Source organism: Cornus florida, unplaced genomic scaffold (assembly GCF_030987335.1).
Source record: "Cornus florida cultivar Cherokee Brave unplaced genomic scaffold, ASM3098733v1 CherokeeBrave_3.0.0_Hap2_Chr08, whole genome shotgun sequence".
In the NCBI taxonomy this organism is placed as follows: Eukaryota; Viridiplantae; Streptophyta; class Magnoliopsida; order Cornales; family Cornaceae; genus Cornus; species Cornus florida.
This window is the reverse complement of record NW_026775578.1, coordinates 10,850,819-10,877,400: the sequence shown is the minus strand read 5'-3', so window position 1 is coordinate 10,877,400 and position 26,582 is coordinate 10,850,819. Positions and strand designations below refer to the sequence as shown.

The 26,582-nt window shown below is 36.4% G+C and overlaps 1 long non-coding RNA gene across 1 annotated transcript; it reads left to right on the top strand.

Annotated features, from left to right (window-relative positions):
* Positions 1-22,418: 22,418 nt before the first annotated feature.
* On the top strand, positions 22,419-26,306 carry LOC132269332 (uncharacterized). Its single transcript, XR_009469465.1, has 3 exons — positions 22,419-22,466; positions 24,736-24,824; positions 25,925-26,306. It is a non-coding gene; the product is annotated as an uncharacterized LOC132269332 (long non-coding RNA).
* The last annotated feature ends 276 nt before the right edge of the window (positions 26,307-26,582 follow it).

Here is a 26,582-nt window from a genome sequence, read left to right as displayed (position 1 = left end):
TACTCAAACCTTGATGTAAGTATTCAATCTTTTAATTGAATGATAAATCATATTTTATTTTTGCATAAAACTTGTCTCAATGTGATGAATCAAGATCTATGAATCAAAATCTCTCGAAAAGTTTTTAAAACTTGCACGTTTCCCAACAGTGGTGTCAGAGCATGGTTTGATTCATTACTAGAGATCATGTTTTTATCAAAATTCATCATTCATGAATCCAATTTTGATATGCATATATATTTATTTATTGATGTATGTTAATGTATGATTTAATATGTTGATATATATTGATACATGATGATGTATGAATAATTGTGAATGAATGATGATGTATGGTTGGGCCATGGATGAAGCTTATAGGTTAAATTAATGTAATTTTATCTTTGGATGAATGTAATTAAGACTTTGATTTAGCCGTTTGAAAGTTCAATGATGTAATTTATTTTTCCCATTATATTTCAAGTTGTAAATATTTTTAAAGCTATGTAATATTCATCAAAGGATGCTATGAAGCTTCAAAAAGGTCCAAAAGGATTAAATTATGCTTCAGTAATTTTCTGGAATTTTTCCGAATTTTTTGGAATTTTTCTGGAATTTTTTGAGGCTTAATTTAATTTTTTGGGAATTTTTCTGATTTTTCTGGAATTTTTCGGCGTTTTTCCGGTGGCCGGAGCATCGCCGGCGGCGAGAAAAGACGTCGGAGGAGGCTGGAATCAGATATGGTGCATAGAGGCTGAGCCTGGCGCGTGAGGAACACGCGCCAGGAGGTGACATATGCTGGCGCGTGCATTGCACGCGCCAGCCAAGGTTGTATGACCTCCACGCTCGTGCAGGCGCGTCCCACACACCCCACGAGCGTGCCAGTACGTGAGGGCGCGTCCCACGCGCCCCAGGCGCGTGCCAGCTCGTGGGGGCGCGTGCCTTCACCTGCAGCATGCCCAGGCGCGTTCCAAGCGGTGTTTTGCTTCTCCCGGTGCGTTCTAGCTTTATGTGGGTGTTTGCAAGCCGATGGATGATCTCCCCGCAATACTTAGAGTAGTTAAATGTTAAAAGCTGATTTCATTGGCCATTTTATTTGCTTTATCTGTCATTTATTTATTTATGCGATGTATGAAATGCATGGAATATATAATTGTTAATTAATTATTATTCATGCATTGGATCCATGATATGTATTTAAATGGCTTGATTTATATTAATTAAGTTATGAAAATTAATTGGATCTGATTACTAATTAATTTGAGGGCACTTATTGGGAAAACGCAAAATTATTTTTTATAAATTATTTTTAAAGTGTGCTTCAAATTAAATATTAGTGAATCGTTTAAAGTCCAAATATTTTCTAAATTTAATTGGATTAAAATCAAGACGTTTTGCATGCATTATATCATGTAAATGAATAAAATGAAAACCCTAATTATGAATGATTAAAAATTGAGTGGGAGCGGGGATTGTTATACATTGCCCCATGGCCTTCGTTATTAACACCATTGTAATTAGGTCTTCAAAAATAAGGCCCCATGCACAATTTGAAGAGTCTTAATATTACAAGAATGGTTATCTCATAAAAATAATAATATTAAATGTTCATTGTAATTAGATCTTTAAAAATAAGGCCCTACGCATGATTTAAAGAGTCTAGATTATAATGACAAGATATTTAATGTTTTATTTTTCATTAGAGTATTAATAACGTTATACACTCAATCTAAAATCAATAGTGTTAGCTCCCCAACGGAGTGGTCTATACTAGGTGATTTTAGAAAGGCTAAACATAATCGGAAATCATTTCATACAGATAGACAAGGCATTGTCTTAAGAGATATGGAAATGATCGGATTTGCCTGCCAATAGCAATAATGAACTTCGCCAACCGAATAAGTTATTGGCGTATTGGTTATTCGATTTTTCATGTAGTGGTTAAGGGACCCACATATTATTATTTTAATGGAAGTGCTCGCCTAATAGCAAATGAATCTCAATAATAGTAATAATGAACTCCTCCAACAGGATAAGTTATTGACATATTAATTGGTTGATTTATTATGCTACAGAGTTGAGGGACCCGCATTAATTAAAAGGGATTGTTCACCAATAATGATAATGATCTCTTGTTCGATTGAGATTTATTGTATTATGTGGTTAACAAGCTCATTTTAATTTTAAATATGCATGACAGTATTAATAATTCACCTTGCATATTGTATGAATGCATTTATATTAAGATTAATTATGTCTAATCCAGTTTATCTGCTTGCTTACATATTCAATGTAACTGGACCTCATTAATATTGATTGGGAAAGGAACTTAGATATTTTATTCACAACGTAAGGGTACAAATGTATTTATTACTCTTAAACCTAATCCTTTTACTTTAAGATATCCAAGAGAACATTAATACTTTGAATAAGTGAAATATGGCAAATGAGATGACTTGGTGTAATATTCTAGAGTTTACCTCGAATACGCTCCAAAGCTAACATTTACATTATTTTATTTTCTTGAAGCATCATGTTAAATGTCAATAAGATGTTTTGGTGAGATTAGATAGAGAGTATGCCAAAGTACTATGTCAGACTTGAATAGCATCAAGATAGCCTAAGGAACTCCAGTATGAAATGGAATTTTAGAAAATGATTGTTTATTATTTAAAAATTAGCTGGAGATTAATAGGGCTGACTTGGGTGGTAAGTTTCAAGTTGACATGATTATTGCCTTATTACCAAACTTGTTCGACTCTGTTAGAGTGAACTAAATAAGGAATCAGTTTGAGTTCACACTCGCTGATATTCTTATAGAATTGGTAACAGATGAAGGGATAATCAAGAGTATGGGCGTTCCTATCAATCTAACCTAGTCTATACCATCTTCTTCTAGGCCCAAGTGGACGGGCAAAGCAAAGAAGAAGGATGATAATAGGACTAGGCTAGCACAAAACATGGGTATCCAAAAGGTTAAAGGGAATAAGGCAGTATATGTTGAGGGCAAATTAAATTGTTTCTTTTGCTGCTAACGAAGACACTAAAGGACGAACTGTCTAAGCAATGACGTGGCATAGGAAAATATATATTTAATCATTGAGCCATGTTATGTGGTTATATCTATTAATTCTTGATGGATAGATTCTGGAGCCACTAAACATTTTTGCAATTCGTTGCAAGGATTTCAGGAATCCAGAAGCCTCGATGATATATAATATATTTGTACCTGACCTGATGTCAAGGTTGTAGTTAAGTCAGTGGGAGTATTACATCTGAAATTAGAGAGTATGAGGATATTAGTATTAGAGAACTATCTTTATGCACAGAAGTGAAACGCAATCTCATTCTTATTTCACTTTTGGTTTATAAAAACTGTGTTGTTATTTTGTAAAACTGGTTTTATAAAATTGAATAGATATGCGATTACTTTTGGTGCATTGAAAGATGGTTAATATACTATAATCACAAACTCTTAAGATTTGCAGGATGTAAAAACTAATGTTGCATATTCTAGATTGAATGTTAAGAGAAAAATTGTTATTCCTGACTCATTGTATCTTTAGTGTCTATTTTTGGGTTATAATCAGTCAAAATGAGATTCAAAGATTGGTCAAAGAAGATTAATTACCTGGTGAGGCAGAGGAGCCTAATCCAAACTTGTGAACCCTGTTTTGAAGGATAGATAACTCTTAGGGCTTAATCAGCCAGATGAAATAGACATAAAGGACAATTGGAGTCGGTACATACTGACACATGTGGTCTTATGAACATCCAAGCAAGATTACTCACGTTTTGGATAAATTTACCTGTTGCGACACAAGTCTTATACTTTTGGTATATTCCGAGACGGTCAAGACTGATGTGGAGCACAGATTAGGTAAACTTATCAAGACACTTCGATCTGATCGAGGATATGAGTATTTCTTTGGATAGTGCAAAGACTATATGGTCAATGAGGGTGTTGTGTACCAGTTTTCCGCAAGTGACGCTAAATGCATTTAGGTGTCAAATAGGAATAACAGAATTCCACTTAACATGGTTAGATCTATGATCAGTTATGCCACATTATCTTTTTCATTTAAGAGTTTAGCATTAATGATATCGATGCGTATTATGAACTGCATTCCATCTTAGTCTGTCTCAAGGATACTGTTGAGCTGTGTTTTTGACTAAATCTTAGTTTGAATCACATGCGCATATGGGGTAGTCTTGCACATGTGCGCTTGATATGGACAAGTAAGTTGGAAACAGATCATACGCATGATAGATTTGATAGCTACTCTAAAATGTCACTAGGATGGATTATTTTATGATCTCAATGATAAAAGTTGATTGTTTACACTCAATGTTTATCTATAGGAGAATCATATTATGAGCCACATACCTACTAGCATAGTGTTAGAGAATATGGTAAGAGTACCAGATGTACCACATATGAACACACTTAGTATAGAGATTTAGAATTATAGATGAATTCCCTATTGATGCGTCAGCATCATCTAGTACACAGATTCCTTCATCGGTACATTGATGTAGTGGGAGGATAATTATCCAATCTGACAAAATCATGTTTTTAGGTGAGACCGTTATGGATATCCCTGTTAAACATGAGTTGGACCCAGTAAGCTACACGGAAGCGTGAACCGATATGGATTCAGATCGTTTTGGCGAGTTACTATGAAATCAGAGTTGGAATCTATGTATTCTAATAAATTTTGGGATCTTGTAGAACTTTCTAGTAGGGTGATACATATGAAAGGCAAGTTAATCTACAAAAAGATACTAGAAGATTTCTTAGTGAATAAATCATGAGTGTACAAGGGAATGTCATTATTTTTCTTATTCTATATATATTGATGACATCCTACTCATTTAGAATGATGTGGAAGTTTTGTCATCAATAAAGAGGTAGTTGTTCAATTACTTTTAAATGAAGGATTTTTAAGATGTAAGCTATATTCCTAGGATCAAGCTTTTGCAAGATCAGGTTAAAAGGAAAATAGGCTTATCTTAATAATCCTACATTGATAAAGTTTTGACCAGGTTTGGTATGCATAACTCAAAGAATGAGTTCTTGCTTTATTGATATGGATGGCTCTCTCTAGTAAGTAGTTTTCCAAGACTAGCAGAGGAGATTGAGTTAATGAGACTGGAACTATATGCTTTGGCATATGGAAGTCTCATATATGCCATGGTCTATACCAAATAGGACATCCACTACATAGTAGGGATAGTCAGAAGATATCAATCCAATCCTGGACTTGATAACTGGTCTGTTGTGAAAAATGTCATTAAGTATCTAAGGAGGACCAAGGATATCGTACTCATTTATGGATGTGATAATATAGTCCTAGTCAGGTATGTTAGTTCTGATTTTCAATCAGAAGTAGATATTATGAGGTTCATGACTTAGTGTATGTTCACTTAATGGAAGGGAAATCAGTTGGTAGATTGTTAAGCAGATTTCAACTGCTGACTCAAACCTGCAGGTGGAATACATTGTAGCCTTAAAGGCGGCAAAATAAACATATTGGTTTGGTCTCACTGATTTAGAGGTTGTGGAGCATACTAACCTGCCTATCGAGCTATATTGCGACAATAGTGCAGAAGTAGTCCAAACCAATGACCCAAGGTTCCATAGATGAACAAAATACACTGATAGGAAGTATCATGTTCTACATGATATTGTCCGGCAGGAAAATGTACTTGTGGCTAGAACATTGCATTGGAACACAACTTTGTTGATTCATTAACAAAGGTGTCATCGATCAATAGTTTTGATCAACACCTGGATAACATTGGAGTTAGATGCAATTTGAATTGGCTATGAGGGCAAGTGGGAGCTGTTGGGATTTATATGCCCTGGCATAGCAAATTCCTATCTGGATTATAGTGACATATGTTCCTGACATATCTGAAATATTTATGATTTATATAATTGGTGAATTCAATGTATTATGTTTCGATTCACTATGAAATTGATAGTGTCCCTGTGATTACGAGAAATATTTATATATATGTATGTGATGGCAATCAATGCATGATATATACATAGTAATTATAAATTGTTCATAGTCGGTAATTATGGATGGACTCATAATTAATTAAGACTTGAACTGGATCCGCGTTAGGTTGAGATATATTGCGAGAGCCGTTGTATGCAATTGTTCCCTATCACCGTCATAGCATTTGACTCTTAAGCATGAGAAAATTATAGACTCTTTTATTAATTAATAATTACTTTGATTTGTTCAGTGGATTCTTCGGAATCCTTACACCGACACTTTGGGTAGTTATGTAATTAACAGTTAGAGGGTTATATTTTCAATATTTGCATCATTGCTACTTGTATTTATTTTGTATTGATTATGGTTGATCACAAACTAAATTCGAAGGCCTTCGTATGTTTTTAGACAAAATGATTTATTATATATTTATTTATTAAATTATTATTTTTTTGTCAAACAAATGTTTTATTGTGATCAAGGCAGAAATAATCAAAGGTACCAAAATAAATATATTAATTAAGTAGTCGGATTGATGGCATTATTTATCCGATAACTAATTATGTATAGAGGGGTCAAAGTGCAACATTGACTTAGAGGTTATTTATTATTTAATTAGAGTTCAATTAATTTCTTTTAGTGGAGTAGAAATTAATTTATGAATTAATTTAATTGGGTCCATGGACCGGGCCAATCATTAATTCATTGTAGCCAATAAAATAATAGGCCCAATGGATTCTCACTCATAGCCCAACTTGATATTGGAATCATATTAGATTTGAGACATGTAAATTAGAGATTGAGAAGGATTCGTTATTTCCTTTTCTTTACCTTTATGTTGCCTATAAATATACATGGTCTATGTATATTTTGGTGAGGATTTTTAGAATAAGGAAAAAAAGAATTTATTTTTTCTCTCTAGAAAATTAGGGTTAGTATTCTCATCTAATGGAGGCTCCCACAAGCCTAATTTTTCAAGGTCATTCATGGAGGCTTATGAGTGATTCCTAAAGGCAAGACCATTACCAAGAAGATGGAGATTCAGGGAAAACGTGTCTAGCAAAAGGGATTTATAATAAGTGAGAACATTCACTTTAGAGGAGAGATCTAAGGTTTACTCAAACCTTGATGTAAGTATTCAATCTTTTAATTGAATGATACATCATATTTTATTTTTGCATAAAACTTGTCTCAATGTGATGAATCAAGATCTATGAATCAAAATCCCTCGAAAAGTTTTTAAAACTTGCACGTTTCCCAACATGAATTGACAATGTACCTCATTTTGTAAATGGTGGATTTCTGAGATAGTTGGAAAGAAATATCTGTATTTGTTATATAGTTAATTACAAACTGTCTTCAAATTGTTGGTTTTATATTATTTTTGGGGGTCAGGGTCGGCTTGGGGGCTGCTAATATTATATATTAACCTTGAAAGACGATTGAATAAAGTAGCTAGGTGGTGTTATATGGTCCACCTAATCTAATTTGAGATTCTAACCCCCATTGCAAAGAATAATTGTACTTCCTTTTTCAAATACAATATTTTATAAATGCAAAAAAAAAAAAAAACAAAAATAAAAGTAATAAATAAATAACAATATTTTACTGAAATTGCTGATTAACTTAATTTACCATTGTGACTTTGGCCAGTATTGCTGGAGGCAATGGTAGTAATGGTGGCGCTGCTCCTATGGTGGTTCTGGTACTTGCACATCTCCTGCACCATTTTTACATTAATTATATCATTTTCATTTTTTTTTTTTTCATAATTGGGTTTTGTATAAAAGATATATATATATATATATACAAGTGCACAGAGGGCATACCCTCAGAATTTTACTGGAAAAAACAAGATCTTAAAGAAAAGCAATTCCAGTAAATAAAAGAAAAATAATAAAGTGTTAATTAAATAATGTCTCTAATTGAGACATTATACACATCTAAGTCTTCGAATAAAATTTGCCTAGCCACCTCTAAAGTAGATCTCGAACTATGTCCATGCAATTGTCGGTTTCTTTTTTTCCATACACTCCAATAGCCAGCAACAAGAATGGTATGAAACAAATTACTGGTCTGTTGTAAAAACCACATCAGCATAACATCCATTGTATGAATTGAGTTAAGATCCAGCCCCCATCTGAGAGTATCCTTCAACCAGCCCCAAAAATTCCTAGCAAATTGTCACGCCCCGCCTATGGAGGTTGTGCCACGCAGGCGACATGCAGACGCTGAGGAGGACGCTGCATGGCAACTGCATGGCAAGTGGAGTTTCTAGAGTCTTCCGGAATAGTCTAGAGTTATGTGGAAGATTCTAGATATGTGTAAAAATGTGTAGAAGTGTGTGGAAGGTTCTAGAGTTCTCCAGAGTTGTGTGGAGTAGTATAGAGAATTCTAGAATGTTGTAGGTACTAGTAGATAAGTATGGAAGTGTGAAGAAGGTGGGAGAAGATTCTAGATAATCAATCTCCACCGTTGGTTAGAATGCATCCTAGCCGTCCATTAGGGATGGGGATGCCTATAAATAGAGGTAGGACTTCATTTTGTAGGGAACAAGTCCTAGAGTGAGTCTTGAGAGCCTTGTAGAGAGCTTGAGTGTTAGCCTTGTACAAAGCATTCTTTGAAGTAATAGAAGTATTCTTTCCTTGCCAACTTAAGTGCCTTAGTGTGTGTGAGTGTGCAAGCCAAGTGAGGAGAGGGCGAGGGCAACTACAACACTAGTAAGCGCACGAGGGGAGTGTGTTGGCTAAGGTGTGCACGGGAGTTAGGCTGACCAAGTACTTGCGAGAGTGGAAGCAACGTCTTGGTGCCGCACGGGAGCAGCTAGAGTGGTGCTGAAACTCTAAGCCCGTGACAGTTGGTATCAGAGTAGGTTCGCCAAGGGAGCTTTGTTGGAGTAGACATGGCTAGCGGAGGAGACCACCAAGTCCACATCTTAGAGCAGAGCTTGGAGGAGAAGCTTGCCACACACTTGGTCTACACGGAGACCAAGTTTAACAGGCTCGAGAGAAAGATGGCGGAACTTTACGAGCTGATTGACGGTATTGCCAACAAGGCACGAGAGAAGGAAAGGGACTTGTATGATCAGGTAGACGACTTGCGCGTGGAGATTGCCGAGTGCAAGAAGGAGTTCTCCCAGGCGCGCGAGGTCGTGGTGAAGCCAAGGAAGAAGAAAGCTCCAGAGCCCAAGGAGTATGATGGGGCAAGGAATGCGCGCCAGATTGATAACTTCTTCTGGCACATGGAGCGGTACTTCGAGTACATGGAGATCGAGGATGATGAGGAGAAGGTGCAGACAGGCACCATGTACCTTACGGACACTGCCGCTCTATGGTGGAGGCAGCGCTTCACCGGTAGAGGCGCAAGAGCAGTTGACACATGGGAGGAGTTCAAGAGGCAGGTCAAGAGGCAGTTTTATCCAGAAGTGCGTTGAGGACCTCGCCATGATCAACCTAAGGCGCCTGAAACAGAAGGGCAGCATAAGAGAGTATGTGAAGGAGTACTCCAACTTGATGCTGGAGATCCCAGAGATGCCAGAGCGGCAACGCGTATGCTTGTTCATTGATGGGTTACAGTCTTGGGTAGCCACAGAGCTGAGAAGGAGGGAGCCTAGAGACTTGGCATCAGCAATGGCTATAGCGGAGCGCCTTGAAGACTTTAGGCGCGATGACAAGAGGGCCACGTCTCCCAGGAGGGACCACGACAAAGGTGGGGGAGACCGTCGCTTCAAGAAATGGGGCTCGCCCAAGTCTAGCGATGATGAGCACAGCGATGAGGAGAGACGCCCACGCTATGATAAGGGCAAGGATCATGGAGAGAGGTCCAAGGCTAGTGGAAAATGGGAGCGCCGCGATAAGGGCAAGTGAGAGCCGAAGTGCTACTTGTGCGAAGGGCCGCACATATTGCGACATTGCCCCAACAAGAAGACCATGAGTGCCCTTGTGAAAGATAAGGGCAAGGGTAAGGTGGACGATATGGGCAGCGATGAAGACAGGTGCATGGGGGCAATGCAGATGCTGAGTAGCATGGCGCATGACACCAAGAAGAAGGGCAAGGCAAAGAAGGTAGCTGGGGTGCGCTATGTGGATGCGTAGGTTGGTGGCAAAGCCGTGCAAGCGTTGGTAGACACGGGTGCTACACACAACTTCATTACCCCGGAGGAGGCGCAACGACTTGGCTTGGAGATGCGCAAGACGGAGGGCTGGATCAAGGCCGTCAACTCCGAGGAGGCACGCGTGAGTAGAGTGTGCAAGGAGGTGGAGCTATGCATGCAAGGATGGAAGGGCAAGGCTGACTTCCAAGTTGCGGAGATGGACGACCATGACATGGTGCTGGGGCTGGATTTCATGGACAGGAACAACGCCGCGCCACTACCATGCCTTGGTGCGTTGATGATACTTGGAGGCGAGGAAGGCAAGGCCGCATGCATGGTGCCGCTCGTGGGCAGGAAGAAGAGTCTAGAGGTGGCAGTCAACACGATGGAGCTCGTGAGGACTTCACATCTCCCGAAGGGCGCTCGTACGTTTGGGCCAAGGACATATGCGTAAGTGCTGATGACCTGCGAGAGGCTTGGTCAGCTGAAGAAACCGTGACGAGGGCGTCACGAAAATGGGTGGGGGAGAATGTCACGCCCCGCCTATGGAGGTTGTGCCACGCAGGCGACACGCAGACGCTGAGGAGGACGCTGCATGGCAACTGCATGGCAAGTGGAGTTTCTAGAGTCTTCCGGAATAGTCTAGAGTTATGTGGAAGATTCTAGATATGTGTAAAAATGTGTGGAAGGTTCTAGAGTTCTCCAGAGTTGTGTGGAGTAGTATAGAGAATTCTAGAATGTTGTAGATACTAGTAGATAAGTATGGAAGTGTGAAGAAGGTGGGAGAAGATTCTAGATAATCAATCTCCACCGTTGGTTAGAATGCATCCTAGCCGTCCATTAGGGATGGGGATGCCTATAAATAGAGGTAGGACTTCATTTTGTAGGGAACAAGTCCTAGAGTGAGTCTTGAGAGCCTTGTAGAGAGCTTGAGTGTTAGCCTTGTACAAAGCATTCTTTGAAGTAATAGAAGTATTCTTTCCTTGCTAACTTAAGTGCCTTAGTGTGTGTGAGTGTGCAAGCCAAGTGAGGAGAGGGCGAGGGCAACTACAACACTAGTAAGCGCACGAGGGGAGTGTGTTGGCTAAGGTGTGCACGGGAGTTAGGCTGACCAAGTACTTGCGAGAGTGGAAGCAACGTCTTGGTGCCGCACGGGAGCAGCTAGAGTGGTGCTGAAACTCTAAGCCCGTGACAAAATGGACAGTGAACAAAATCCACAAGTGAGTCAATCAACTTTTCTCGAGTCCGTACCTTGCCAAAGTGAAATCAGTTTAGAATGCTCTGTTAAACATGCCGTTCACAAGGAAAGCGTCAACATTGGAAAAGGCCATTTAAAGTGTTACAAGCGGAGGAGAAGGCTCTCAGCCTACTAAAGGTGACCCTTTCCCACATTACTAATTCCACTAATGACCATGTAAAAATGTGATTAATTGGATGGTGAGATGAGAATAGGCGATTGTGCTTGTGAGTTCTGAGTATCTGTTGAGTTAGTTATTTTATGGACATGGGAGCTTAAATTTTGTAAAGCGTATAGGAGGAGGGGGAGGCTGGAACTGCAGGATTTTGAGTCTCTTTTTATTTTTTTGTATATTTGGGTAGTTGCTGATACACATAAAGATCCTTTTTGGATTTTCTTTTGTGCACATAGAAGCCGTTTTTTCATTTTGTTTATCTAAATGAAATTTATCGATCTCCATGCCATACCTTTCAGCTTATTGACTGTTTTTTTTTTCCCCTTCGATAGATGAGTTTTTGGTGGATAAATAAAGTTTCAAAGCTTTCTCTATCAGGGATGAGGCATTGTGCTGATAAAATTGACTATTTATCTACAAGAGTGTTGTATTGAATCTTCTTACGGCTAATTTTACTTACTCAACTATCCAAGGGGATAAACAAAATATTGCAAATAATATATGCATGGAAGTTTATAAAAACAAGGATTTTAGATATATAAGATTTGTTCAAGAAAACATTATACCCATAAAGAAATAGACAATCTAAAAATCTACTGCAACAATCTTATTATATTTATAAAAAAAAAAAAAAAAAAACAACACTCATAGTCATTTGCAAGGAAATTTTTAGAATTATTCAATTGTATATGCAAGGAAAGCTTATAAAACAAGGATTCCAGAAATATAAGATTTGTTCAACAAAACATCACACCCATAGAAAAATAGACAATCGAAAAATCTACTACAAGAATCTTAATTTATATATATATATATATATAAATATATAAACAATAGTCTGAGTTATTTGCAAGAAAATTTTATTATTCATTTGTATATGGAGTATAACATTTAAAAAAATTAACCCCAACAGAGACCGAATATTCATTTTGATTGTTTTTTTAAATGGTGAGTTTATAAAAAAAATGAAAATACTTTGACGCAAAATATGATATCTCATAAAATCGATCTTTGTTGGGCTAATTTTTAATATGTTATGCTCCATATGTAAATGAATAAGTGTGTAGATTTTCTTGCAAATATGCTGAGTATTACCTCTTTTAACCCCCTCGGATAATTTTTTAATGGACGGTTTGTGAGATATAAAATTTTGAAGTTCGAAAAAATTAAGATTTAAATAAAAGGGCATTTTAGTTCAAGTATTACCTCTTTTAACCCCCTCGGATAGTTGATGGGGTCTTTGGTAAAAAAATTAGGCAAAGAGAGTTTATTGGAAAAAGCTACAAGTCGGGAGGGTTTCTATACTTTACCGTTTAAATTATAATTGGGGAGTTTTTCTGTACTCTACCGTTTAAATTATAACTTGTAGTTAAGGTGTTAGTTATGTTAAGAATCTTCTAAGTTTTATTTTGGATATCTATATTTATGCAAATGAGCCAAACTTTCAACGAACAACCTAGTTCGTGTTTGTTTGATTAATAAACGAACCAATTTCAAATAAAATTCTTAGACTTAGTTTAATAAACTAGTTAAGCTCAAACACCTGTCTATTTGGTTTGTTAGTTTGTGAACACATCGTGAATGGGCGGGGCTCCTTTTAAGCTCAATATATATATACAATGGTGTTTAATTGCTCCTCGATGAGCAAGGAATATACTCACTTTTTAATCCTAACCTTAGAACCTAATCTACGACAATTTGTTAATCAATTTTCCTTTTTTATTTTTCAAAAAATTTACTTCTGTTTTTCTATTACCATTATATATTATGAATGGAAAATAACAAAACTATACATTAAACTAAACTAAAATCAATTTTGTTTTTTTTATTCTATATTACTTATTGTTACTTCTCGAGGAAAAAAAAAAAAAAAAAAAAACTTCTCTTTACAATTTGATATTAAAAATCCAAACCCTTTACTAACGGCCAGTGATCTAGCGGTATCAGTCTCTTATTTTTCAAAGGGAGATTAGGGGTTCAAGTCTCAGAAGAGATAAGTGTGTGTGAGTACCAACTAGGAGAAAAAGAAATCCAAACCCTTTGTAATATTAGAATAACCCATATAAAGAGACCCAATTAACTATATATATAACAATCCTTCCCAACAATTAGTTATTAAAAATAAAAAACCCATTATCTTTCTTAATAACCTAAGCTTTTTCAATGACCCAAGTCCATTTTACCATTTAAACTAATTGTAATTTCATTTCACATCATTTTCCTTCTATTCACGCTAATGAGAAGATCAAAGAGCTGCCGCACACGAACACCATAATCTTGCGAAATTAAACAAAAAATAGATCAAACAAACAGCAAGAACACACACATTTTTACTTGGTTCACTCAAAATTTAGGAATACGTTTAAGGGTTACATGGGATTTCATTATGATGATTTAAACAAAGATAGAGAGGGTTCAGAATAAATAAATACATTCGCACTAAGGCAACATAATAAGTACAGAAATTATCAAAATACCACCCAAAAATTCCTGAAATTTGGCCTTGGTGTACAATATCAATCAAGCTTCCACCAAAAGACAACTTAAGGTTCTTTCTTCCTCCTCTTTTGTGATATTAGGCTCCACACTCGCAATCCTGTTTTTCACGAGCTCTCCAAGTATATAATGGTTGATTGCCATTTTATTTGTGATTTGTTGGTGCAGAAACAAATTGTTACGCCCTATATTTGTTTTGACGACCAGTTTGGTGATATATTTATGAAGCCTTTAGGTTGTAGTGCATTTCAACTATTGTATTTCAAGCCCTACATGTTCAATCTGTATGCTCCAACTTGAGGGGGGGTGTTAGAGATTTGGGTTATTAGGCCTTATTGTATTAAAGGCAGTTTTATTTTCTTGCTGTTTATATACAAATTTTGAGTGATGCAGATGTTGTGATTTTGTGGAGTTTGATTAGGTGGAAGATTTTTAGGAAATTTAATTATATGGCAACTTCAAGAGTACTAAATTTTAGGGAAAATTCAGTTTCCTAATCTGTTAGAAAAATTCAGTTTCCTAATTTGATTTGACTTCTTTACTGGTTTAAGGAAAATTCAGTTTCCTGATCTGATTTAATTTCCTTATTGGTTTTGGATTCTACAAAAGGCCAGTTCTTGTAGGATAAGTTTGGGACTCTATAACTAGGGGTGAAAATTAGAGATAAATGTGTGCCAATACAAGAGAGAGCAATTGAGAGAGATTGAGATTGAGTATGAAGATACTGGGTTTAAGAAGTTCTATTTTGATAATGGGATCAGATTAGAGAGGATTGTACAAGGAACCCCACAACAGAATGGGGTGGCAGAACGGATGAACCGAACATTGACAGAAAGAGCCAGAAGCATGCGCATACATTCGGGTCTACCCAAATAGTTTTGGGCAGAAGCAGTCAATACAGCATCCTACCTAATTAATCGTGGACCATCGGTGCCTTTGGAGCATTGAATACCAGAAGAGGTATGGAGTGGCAAAGATGTAAATCTTTTATGGTTGAAAGTTTTTTGTTGTATTGCATATGCGCATATTAGTGACCATGCTAGGGGAAAGCTCGACCCCAAGTCACTAAAATGCATCTTCGTTGGGTATGGCGGAGATGAGTTTGGTTATCGACTCTGGGATAATCAGAACAAGAAAATCATCAAAAGTAGAGATGTGATTTTCAACGAGAAGGTGATGTACAAGGATAGAGATGCAGCACAGTTAACTAGTCCTGTGCAGAGTAAGCCTGAGTTTGTTGAGTTGGATGATGATCCAGAGAGCATTGATGCGAAGCAGACAGATGAGGGTTCTTGGCTAGAATTCAGAGAGTATAGTTCACCGCAGATTCCAACTCCTATGCCTGCACCCAAAAGGTCTATGCAACCTCATGTACCGAATAGGAAATATTTGGATTATATGTTGCTTACAGATGATGGCGAGCCTGAATGCTATGATGAAGCATGTCAAATTAAAGATGCTAGCAAGTGGGAGCTTGCAATGGAAGATGAGATGAAATCCCTTATCTCTAATAAAACATGGGAATTATCCAAGTTGCCCATGGGGAAGAAAGCTCTTCACAACAAATGGGTGTACAGGGTGAAAGAGGAACACGATGGTTCCAAGAGATACAAGGCGAGAATGGTGGTCAAAGGCTTTCAGCAAAAGTAAGGCATTGATTACACAGACATTTTTTCCTCGGTTGTGAAACTGAGTACCATTCGCTCAGTTCTTAGCATTGTTGCAGCAGAAGGGTTGCACTTCGAGCAGTTAGATGTCAAAACTGCTTTCCTCCATGGTGACCTTGAGGAGGAAATTTACATGCAACAATCGAAGGGTTTCTTAATCAAAGGGAAAGAGAAACTAGTGTGCAAATTGAAGAAAAGCTTATATGGTTTGAAGCAAGCCTCGAGGTAGTGGTATAAGAAGTTTGATGGTTTTATAAAGTGACATGGCTACAACAAGTGCAACGGTGACCATTGCTGCTACTTCAAGAGGTTCAAGTTTCATTATCCTTCTACTTTATGTTGATGACATGTTAGTGGTAGGTTCTGATTTTGAAGAAATTAGTAAATTGAAGAAGCAGTTGTCTAGTGAATTCGAGATGAAGGATCTTAGTGCAGCGAAGCAGATTCTTGGGATGAGGATTAGCAGAGACAAACATAAAGGTATTTTGTAGTTGTCTCAGGCTGAGTACGTTGAACGGGTTCTGAAGAGGTTCAACATGAATAATGCTAAAGCGGTGAGTACTCTTTTAGCTAATCACTTCTGTTTATCTCAAGATCAGTTTTCGAAGACAGAAGATGAGAAAAACTTCATGGCTAAAATTCCATATGCCTCAGCCATTGGAAGTTTGATGTATGTCATAGTGTGCACGAGACCAAACATTGCATATGCAGTGGGAGTAGGAAGCAGGTTCATGAAGGATCTGGGCAAGCTACACTGGGAAGCAGTAAAGTGGATATTGAGATATCTACGGGGTACCACAAACAGATGTTTATGTTTCAGAAGGGGTGAAGTGAAGCTACATGGTTATGTAGATTCAGACTTTGCTGGTGAGGTGGACCACATAAGAAGTACTATCGGGTATGTGTTCATGGTGGGTACAACTGCAGTTAGTTAGGTTTCGCAAATATAGAGGATTTTAGCGTTATCTACTACAGAAGCAGAGTATGTGGCGATGACAGAGGCCAGCAAGGAGATGATTTGGTTACAAGATTTGTTGACAGAGTTGGGATTCGAATAAGTGAAGAATGTTTTGCATAGTGATAGTCAGAGTGTGATACATCTGGAAAAGAATTCAGCATTTTATTCAAAGACCAAGCATATAGGACTTCGGTATCACTTTATCAGATCTTTGTTAGAAGATGGGGTGTTGACACTTGAGAAAATAATTGGCACCAAGAATCCGGCTGATATGTTGACCAAGACAGTGACCATGGAGAAACTAAAGTTGTGCGCAACTTCAGTTGGTCTTCTAGCTTGAAGACAGAAAGAAGCGCATCAACATGTATGGGACATGCATGAGAAGAAGATGGAATGGGTTTACAAGTGCTCCAGAGTCCAAGTGGGAGATTGTTGTGGTTTTGTGGAGTTTAATTAGGTGGAAGATTTTTAGGAAATTTAATTATATGGAAACTTCAAGAGTACTGAATTTTAGGGAAAATTCAGTTTTCTAATCTGATTTGACTTCCTTATTGGTTTAAGGAAAATTCAGTTTCCTGATTTGATTTAATTTCCTTATTGGTTTTGGATTCTACAAAAGGCCAGTTCTTGTAGGACAAGTTTGAGGCTCTATAAATAGGGGTGAAAATTAGAGATAAATGTGTGCTAATACAAGAGAGAGCAATTGAGAGAGATTGAGAGAGAATTCTCCTTGTAATTCTTCATCTTTTTCATAGTAATTTTGTTCGGTGTGCTCCATGGATGTAGCCCTAAGATTTGGGTGAACCATGTATATCTTGTGTGTGATTTTTTATTTTTATTTTTATTCTTCGTGATTACTTGTTTATTCCTTGAACAGTGTTGTTTATTTTGCGTTTCCACCACAACAACTGGTATCAAATCCAGTTGATTGTGTAGTGCAACTCTAACAGCAGAATCATTCGTAGGTTTTGTTCTACCCTACGAGAATAATGTTTTTCCTCTTCTCTCCCTTTTCTTCTCTTTTTATTTACTCACAAACCCCATAACACAATCTCACAAATTTAAACTTAATCATGATTCATTTTTATTGTGTAAAGAGTTAGAAGATGATAGAGATCCGAAATTTATTTAGGTTCAATGGTGATTTCTCCAGGTAGATGGTAACTCTGCGTATGTGTATATATAAAATGCAGATTTTATATATATCGGTATCTCGGTCATCTTGTTCCCTAATTTATTTATTTATTTTTTTGCGTGTGGCAAAGAAAAAAAAATTTGATGGGAGAAACGAGCTCACAAGCCAAACTTGAGTTTACCCAAACAAAGTTGAGCCAAGTTCGATTGTAGTTAAGCTAGGCTCGATTGAGCTACAGTAAAGCTCAAACAACTATGTAGATACGCCAAGTTGAGTATGAACACCTCCAAACTCATCCTGGCTTTAACTCATTCACGGCCCTATGTAAAATATTACATTACTAATTGAAGGAGTGCTAAGGGCAGTCCTATTTGTTGCATATGATATATATATCAATCAAAGGCTAATTTATTGAATTGAAAGGACGTTCGAATCCACATGCAACAATTAGATGGGCAACAATAAATAACTACTAGTACCCCTTAGGGATGGTCTAATATCAATTTCTTTTTAAACACTTTTACATTTAATTTGACTAAATATACATGTTCATGTCCAATAGACAATATTAAAACAATTTATGTACCTTTAACCCCAATCATTCACAAATGTTTAGCTGTTAACACTTTGAAATATACATAACATGATTAATTTTTCTGTCTAATGGTAAAATTTCAGTGTAGTGTACTTCTGAGGATAATTTAAGCACATGTCACGCATCGAAGACAAAACAAGTATGAGAGTCCCTCTCACATTCAAGAACTATTAGAGAAAACAAAACAGTCTAAACCATGGTGACAAAATACCAAGGAAACAGCAAATTACCACTGATAGTGTTACTAAAATCACTGGAAACACAAGTAAATTCTGGCTGACATTCAAGAACTACTAGAGAAAACAAAATAGTCTAAACCATGGTGACAAAATACCAAGGAAACATCAATTACCACTGATAGTGTTACTAAAATCACTGGAAACACAACTAAATTCTGGCTCACATTCAAGAACTATTAGAGAAAACAAAACAGTCTAAACCATGGTGATAAAATACCAAGGAAACATCAATTCCCACTGATAGTTACTAAAATCACTGGAAACACAACTAAATTCTGGTTCACATTCAAAAACTATTAGAGAAAACCATGGTGACAAAGTACCAAGGAAACATCAATTACCACGGATTGTGTTACTAAAATCACTATAAACACTACTAAATTCTGGCTAAGTCATGTTATATCACTGTACCTGAGCATATTAAGATTAGAAGCTACATCATCGGATAATCAACCACCTCGATCGAAACCTTGAGTAAGGCTGAGAGAAAGCCAGGAAATATGTGTCCCAACTCCATGGCTACATCTTCTTCAAGATATATCTAATTGAGAAAAAATAGAATGCTCATTAAACAAGTAAAGTTTAAAAGTAGGTCAGGAAAAAAAAATTAAAGCAAACAGAAACAACACAAAAGCAAGATGGCATACCAGTTCATTAAATTTCTTTGCATGGTCACAGCCATGATGGGTTGTATTATCAACAAAACACATACAAGATTTGTATTGGTTTATACTTCCAGCCTCATTTTCTTGATACTGTAGAACCTCATAAGGAACACAAACTCGTCGCTTTTTATGCTTCATGCGAACCTTATATATCCAATTTGCCTTTCCCCATGGATTGATCAACTCTTGATTGATTTTTTGGTCAGTGTTAAAAGTGTAATCCTTGTGATGATATCCCAAATGATGGCAGAGAGCCACAAAGTATTGAAATCTCTCTTTCTCATTCAATAACAAAGGGTGTTTCAATAGATGGGATGCTCTGTAAAATTAACATGACCAATTACTACTGACTTGAAGCAATAAATGAATCTAAGACAGAAAAAACTAGTATATACTAAGAGAAATAAATGAAAAACTTGGAGCAATAAAAGAATATAAGGACAATAATTGAATAGATTAAAAGAAATGTTGATATAAAATTCAAAGAACATACTTAGAGGTCTTATAATCGTAAAATGGATTCCAATCGTGAGGCCTATACTGATGATTGTTTAGGCCAATACAACGTAATATGAACTTTTTGAAATTTTCCAGGTCTTCCGTTTTGTTATGTGCATAGATGTTAAAGGCTCAAGGCGTACAAAAGCGCAAAGGCCAGGTGCGCCCAACTGAAGCAAGGTGCACATTGAAAGAACGAAAAAAAAAAAAACCACCCAATAAAGATGCAATAGTATATATAAAGATGCAAAAGTCGACTAAATCAATTACTTAAGTTCAATATTCAACATAAAGATGTCGAAGCCAACTAAATCAAGTACTTGAGTTCAACAAATAATCAAACATATTAATATAAAGATGCAAAAGTCAAGTAAGGAGAATTATGAGATAAAACTAAAACAAACATAGAAATCATTTAGGAAATTCCATGTTTAAATAGTTGCCAAATTCAAGTAACTTTTATTGTTTTGAAATGGTTCAAGGATATGTCAGGTTGCAAATTTAAATCAGAGAAGTTTATATATTAGAAAGCATTTTGTATCTCGAAAACAAAAACAAAAAAAGAAAAAAGAATACTGATAGCTAATTCTTATATTTTGGTAATTAAACTTTAATGAAGAATCAAACTGTACAAACAAAGGTACACTAGAAGAAAACCCAGAGCCCAAAAGCTGTAATAACAGCAACAAAAAGGGAACTGGGTGCCTAAAGCATAGGGAAAATGGTTTAAAAGCCCAACACTTCAATCGGAGTGTTAGACCGAAGTGTTTTAGTTGCTCCTCTTATTACAAAGATTGATAGTCTTATTGATATTAGTATTATACACGGATTCAAACATAAATAACACTAAACGAACATCATCAGAGGCCTAAATAAGAGCCTCAAGACAAAACAAACAAGCAAACTAATAAACAAATCTGTAAGTTGGATTTTGAAAAAATAAATTTTAAATGCCAAACTCACATAAGTTCTGCCGAAGAAGAAGAAGAAGAACAGAGAAGAAGAAGGAGAAGGAGAAGGAGAGAGAAATGAAGAGAGAGAAATGAAGAGAATTCTACCGAGAGAAGAGAGAAGAAGAAGAAGAAAAGAAGAAGAAGAAGATGAGAGAAAAGAAGAAGAAGAAGATGAGAGAAAAGAAGAACTTACCGTGAGAGAAGTCGGCATATTCGAGAGATCCGGCAGATCCTCTTTGCTTCGCAAGCCCTAGCCCTATGTCTCTTTTCTTTTGCTTCAAACCACTTTTGACATTCCTTTTGCGTTTTCTTTTCTTTTATTCTTTTTTGTTTTGTAAAGTTCTCTAAAAAGTAATAATAAACAAATTCCAAACAAAAAGTAATAATAAATAATAAATAAAAGGCTAGGTTCAATCAGGTGCACCTTTGTGCCATCTGTAGCCTTGCGCCTCTGTCACAAAGGTGCACGCCTATGCAAAGGCAGTCGCTTTAGTCCCTTACAGGAGACAAGCTGGCGCCTGTAGGAGCCTTTGACATCCAGTTTTCAGGCCCTCCAAAGCTCCTCTGTGACAACCAAGTGCTATAGCTATCGGTAAGAACCATACTCTTCATTGTAGAAGCAAGCATATTGATATCATGTACCACTTTCTCAGAGACAAGGTTCAAAAAGGCCTCATTGATATCATTTATTTGCCTACTAAACACAAAATTGCAGATATTATGACCACACCTCTTCTTCCTTAAAGATTTTCAGCCCTTAGAGATCTTCTCTGGGTTGTTCCTTACCCTTTTTGAGCTTACATTGTTGGTCATTCTTACCTTCTGATTTCAATGTCAAAAAGGGGGAGAAAATGACTGAAATAAGGATAGCTTTTATCCTTTAGTTATTTGTTTCATTCTTCTGGTATCTATCTTGTTGATTTGGCATCAGTTCTTTATCTTTATTGCTGCTGTGAGGTTTTGACATTCAAAGGCAAAAGGGGGAGATTGTTGGTCTCATTGTTCACAGTTGTTTGCACTTTTAATGTCAAATGTATGCTTCCAGGGCCGCTACTGAGATATTTCACCAATTCTGGTGTGCTCAGGTCAAATCTGATACATACAGGGGTAGTATAGTCATTTTACAATCATGAGAGCTCATTTTAAATAAGTTGAGGAAGGTACATTGTGCTGTGGAGTCACTTTACAGGCCAAATCTACTTAAATTTTTGGGCAGCATGTGACATTTGGTTACAGAGTCCTTTAGGAGCATTTAAGTCTTCTCACACATGAATTTGATGTTTTTACACTTGCTTCGGATACTACATTGCAGTTTACTGCTCAGAAATCCAATGCATTTGTATTTACACAGCTGCAACAACAGTTTTCTGTATTATGTGACATGTGCCCACTTCAGGGGTATTTCAGGCATTGTGTGCGATGAATACTTGCTTCACATGTGTCCAGTGGTCCTAGTGTGAGAGAGTGTTTACAGTTAAGCAATTCTTAGGCTCCAAGTCTGGATAAGGGTGATGAATGTGCAGTACAAGTGAACTGTTGAATTGCGGGTACACTAGAGGACAAAACAGCTGAGTTGGCAAGGGCTTTGTGATCCTTTCACTGAGGGAATGTCAGAATATTCTCCTCTCCAATGATTGGTTGATTGCATTTCCTTCTTAGGGTAGGATTTGAGCTCAAGGTATATATATAGGCTGTTATAGCGGTGGCCTAAACAAGCTGCATTGTATCACACATGCATGCATTCATACCCCTGGCCACTGGCTCATTGGTACGACCTTATTAACTTTATGAAATGAAAATTTTAACTAAATCACACATGCATGCATTCATATATATATATATATAGACACACATTTCTCTTTACTGCTTCCACCATTACTCACCCTATAACCGCCTCTCTCTCTCCACAACTTTCTCACCAAACTACCACCACCATCCTCTCTCATGAGGCCTCTAGTCTTAGCATACAAAGATCGGTGATTTGGGGTAATGGGAACTTTTGAAGAGGAGAGATTGCTCTTGTAAAAGGGTCTTTTATAGGTTCCTACCTTTTCCCCTCCCCCCTACTCTCTCTCTCTCGGACATCTTGTCTGTTTGGAGTCAAATGAAGATACCGATTTTTGCTACGGACTTTGAAATAGGGACTGGAATATGAAGTTCTAATTCAAATCTTAGTGTACAATTTTATTTATGTAAACACTAATAGGCATGGTATTGGGGGCTTATTCGTATACCTCATTTTTACAAATAAAAATTCGAAGTGTACATTGTTTTTTAGTTTCAGCAATTTGAAATCCGAAACAAATTCAGCTCCGTGCAAACATGCTCATGCTCATATATACTATCAAACCTTGATTTTGAATCTTCACACCATTTAGTAGGTTTGCTACATGAGGTTGGGGTGATTTATTTACTTGGGGCGACAAAATGGTAGCACTTGCTATTATGCTTTCCTTTCCTTTTATATGTAAAATTGAGTTTTGGAAATTGTGAAATCAGACTGTTTTGACTGACTTTGTTGTGAATCAATATTTCTTCTTCTTTTCTTTTTTCGTTTCTTTTTATTTATTTATTTATTTTTTTAGCACATTTGGTGGCTGTATTCTTTTCCTTTGGGTGCATATGTTGAAATAACAATGTCAGATACAATAGTTTTGATTTGTTTTAAAGTATAAGTTAGTCTATTTTATTTCAGTGATTAACTAGGACTTTCCTACATTTGAATTGAAAATGCATCCCAGGATTTTTTTAAAACTAACATAAATATTGATCTTTGATTGAAGAACCAATTATTTAGGGTTCTATGTAATAGGGGATTTTTTCTCCTCTGTTCTGTTTAGAGTCTCTCTTTCACACTTTTTCCTCTCTATATCAACCTTAAGGTCCTCTAGCTTTCCAGCTGGAATTTAAAATCACATGGCTCCTTATTATTAGTTCAAACTTCTATGATCACCATGTGTGAAACCATCTGAGTTGACTTTTATCGAAATGGTAATCCACTGGTAATAATACTTACAAGCTATTACATTTGCCATTCTTTACTAGTTTTATCATTTCATCACACCATTCTTTGTTGAGCCCTGGACCCTTTATTATTTATTTATATTTATTGTTATGTGTGATGTTAGTATTCTATTGTAGCCCAATATATAGTGTTTGGAGTGGAATAATAGAGAGATACTGAAAATCGTAGAAAAGAGGGTGAGAGTGAGAGCGAGAGCGAGAGTTTGGGTTTGGGGACTGAAACTTGTACTCTCCAGATTTTCGCCTAGCGAGTTCTTTTGCCGGATCTACGCCATGTAGGTTTTGCGGAACCACACTAAATCTTTGTGGTATTTGTTTTGTGTGGCGTGTTTGTTTTCGGTTCTTTCTTGGGTTTGCTGTATTTGTCCCAACAGTTTGTTTTGTCTTTACTCAAAATAGTAACAGCTCTTTCCTCCAACCAGATCGAGTCGTACATCGTTGGCATCTACTTTTGAAGGAGCAAAAGTAAATAAAATAAGAAATTTGATAAAATTAGTTATATCTATGTATATATTGAGATAAGATTAGGGTTATTTTAGAGTTTTCTTATTTTAAGATTTTATCTGGTAGTTGCGTTTGGTTAGGATTTTATTTCATTGTCAATATATATATGTGTAGACTTTGGTACTTTTGATTTGGACACTATATGATGGTTGTTGATTACTGAGAATGTTGTTTTAGTGATTTTGTTTCTATATTCTCCCTCTCTCCTATCTTTCCTCTCTTGTTGGTATCACAGCTTTCCCCTACAGCAAGTGGTGTCAACAATATAATGAAGTATGCTTTTAGATGAAGATTAATACTGGCTTATTGGATTCAACCTCTCTACGCAGCTAGTTGGCAGTGTCTCTATATTTGTGGATCATTCGATTCATGGGTCATGATTTAGGAAATCCTCCTGTTTTTTTCTTTTCTATTTTTTCTTTCGTTTTTGATAATATCAGTAAGAGAATGACTCCCACCCTCCAAAATTTTAGTCTCTTGCTCATTTTATGTTCACTTTGCTCTTTCAGGGTCCAAGAAAGACGATACTTTTGGCATTGGAGACTGAAACAGCTCTCTTTCATTATCAAATACCAAAATTGCCCCAAAAAACAATGAGGTATGTTTGAACACTCATTTTGACCTTGACAACCGCTTTTGCTGCTTTTTTTTTTTTTTTTTGTTCTGGAATGTGAAAACGTGTTTAGTACCTTTTGTTGTTGTTAGAATAATATCGTCTTTGTTTCCAAAATTTCCAAAAAAGAGGCGAAAATCTGGAAACACCAAATTGGGTTGGTATTTTCTTTCCATAAAAATACTGTAGCGAAAAACAAAACTCAAAAAAAAAAAAAAAAAAAAAAAAAAAAAAACATGTTTCCAGTACTATTGAACACACTCCACAACAAAGATGTTATTTATGTTTCGGATTGAAATAGAAGCACAAAACATTTTCGGATGCCAAGCAGACCCTTTGTGAGTTAAAATTATTTATATAATGTAATTGGAATGATGAAAAAGCCCTCCAATGCCATTCCTTCCTTGAGGCTTTTTTAAGTTTATTTAAAGTACTCGGGTTGTAAGTTGGATTTAAGTCTATTGGTGAAATACTTTCTATATGACGAAATTATGCGAGTTAAAATATAACCTTATTAGTATAACCAAATGACCGTTTCATTCAATTTTATTATGAAATACTTTGAAGTTTTTCAATTGTGTGCGTATAGTTCTTCCAATGGCTCAAGCTCAAATTGACGTAATTGGATTTCTTTAGTGTGTCTTCGTACTGTTTGTATGACTGACATGGAAACAAAGATGAGAGAGTGTAATCGAAGAAAGAGGGTGTCCTTTTTGGACATTATGCTTTTTGATTGATTTTTTTTTTTTTTTTAAATTTATTTTATTTTTTAATAATGATATTTTAGGCATTTCAATTGAAATAATACTTGACCATTTATCATTTATTGACTTTATTCTCACTTAAAAGCAATTTCCGCCCCTACCACAACCCACACCAACACCGGAAATGAGAAACTTCTAAACCTGGCGACTTTTGGGACAAACTCACAAACTACTCATATCGTTTTTAAATTTAGGTGTTTTTACGTCTTTGAAAATCAAACTTAGGACGCCTGAATTTTATAACTATAACCATTTTGATATTGTTATATCATGTCGACAACATTATATCATGCAAATATTGTCATTTATATTGGTATGTAGGTGGATTGATTTTTGTCTTGGAGGGTTGAAGTTTTGGTGAAAATTCCTGCATCACATCTAGAAGCAGACGTTTTGGCATGATGGATTGTTGGTTGGATTTTTTTGTATTTGAGTTTTCCACCTTGTTGAAAACTGGGTATATACGGTGAAACTAATTAAATGAAAGGTTTATAGCTAGATTGAGACAATGAAACAACCTTGAATTTAAGTTTTCATACTTACTAGCTTTTGAAAGTGGGAATGAATTTGGATAATGTTTTAAATTCCTTGCATGTCTTCGGGGATTTGAAGTGTTTAATTCAGATTGATATATGATATATAATGTTATGACATATACCATCCTATAATATATAATGTTATAGTGCATTATGTTTCTCTTTCATTCCCCATGAGTTAATGATCACAGGTTTGCCCTCATCATACTTATTTTACAGTCCAATTAGTTAATGATCACAGGTTCGCCCTCATCATCCTTATTTTACATTCCAATTAGTTAGCGATCACAGGTTTGCCCTCATCATGCTTTTCTTTCATTCCCATGATCGCATGTTTGCTCATGTCGAATAAATTCACGGGTGCTTGGGTGCATCTCTTGTATGAGTTGCACATGCTAAGGTGTGGGGGATTGGTAATGGAAATGGTAGAAGGATAGGAAAGG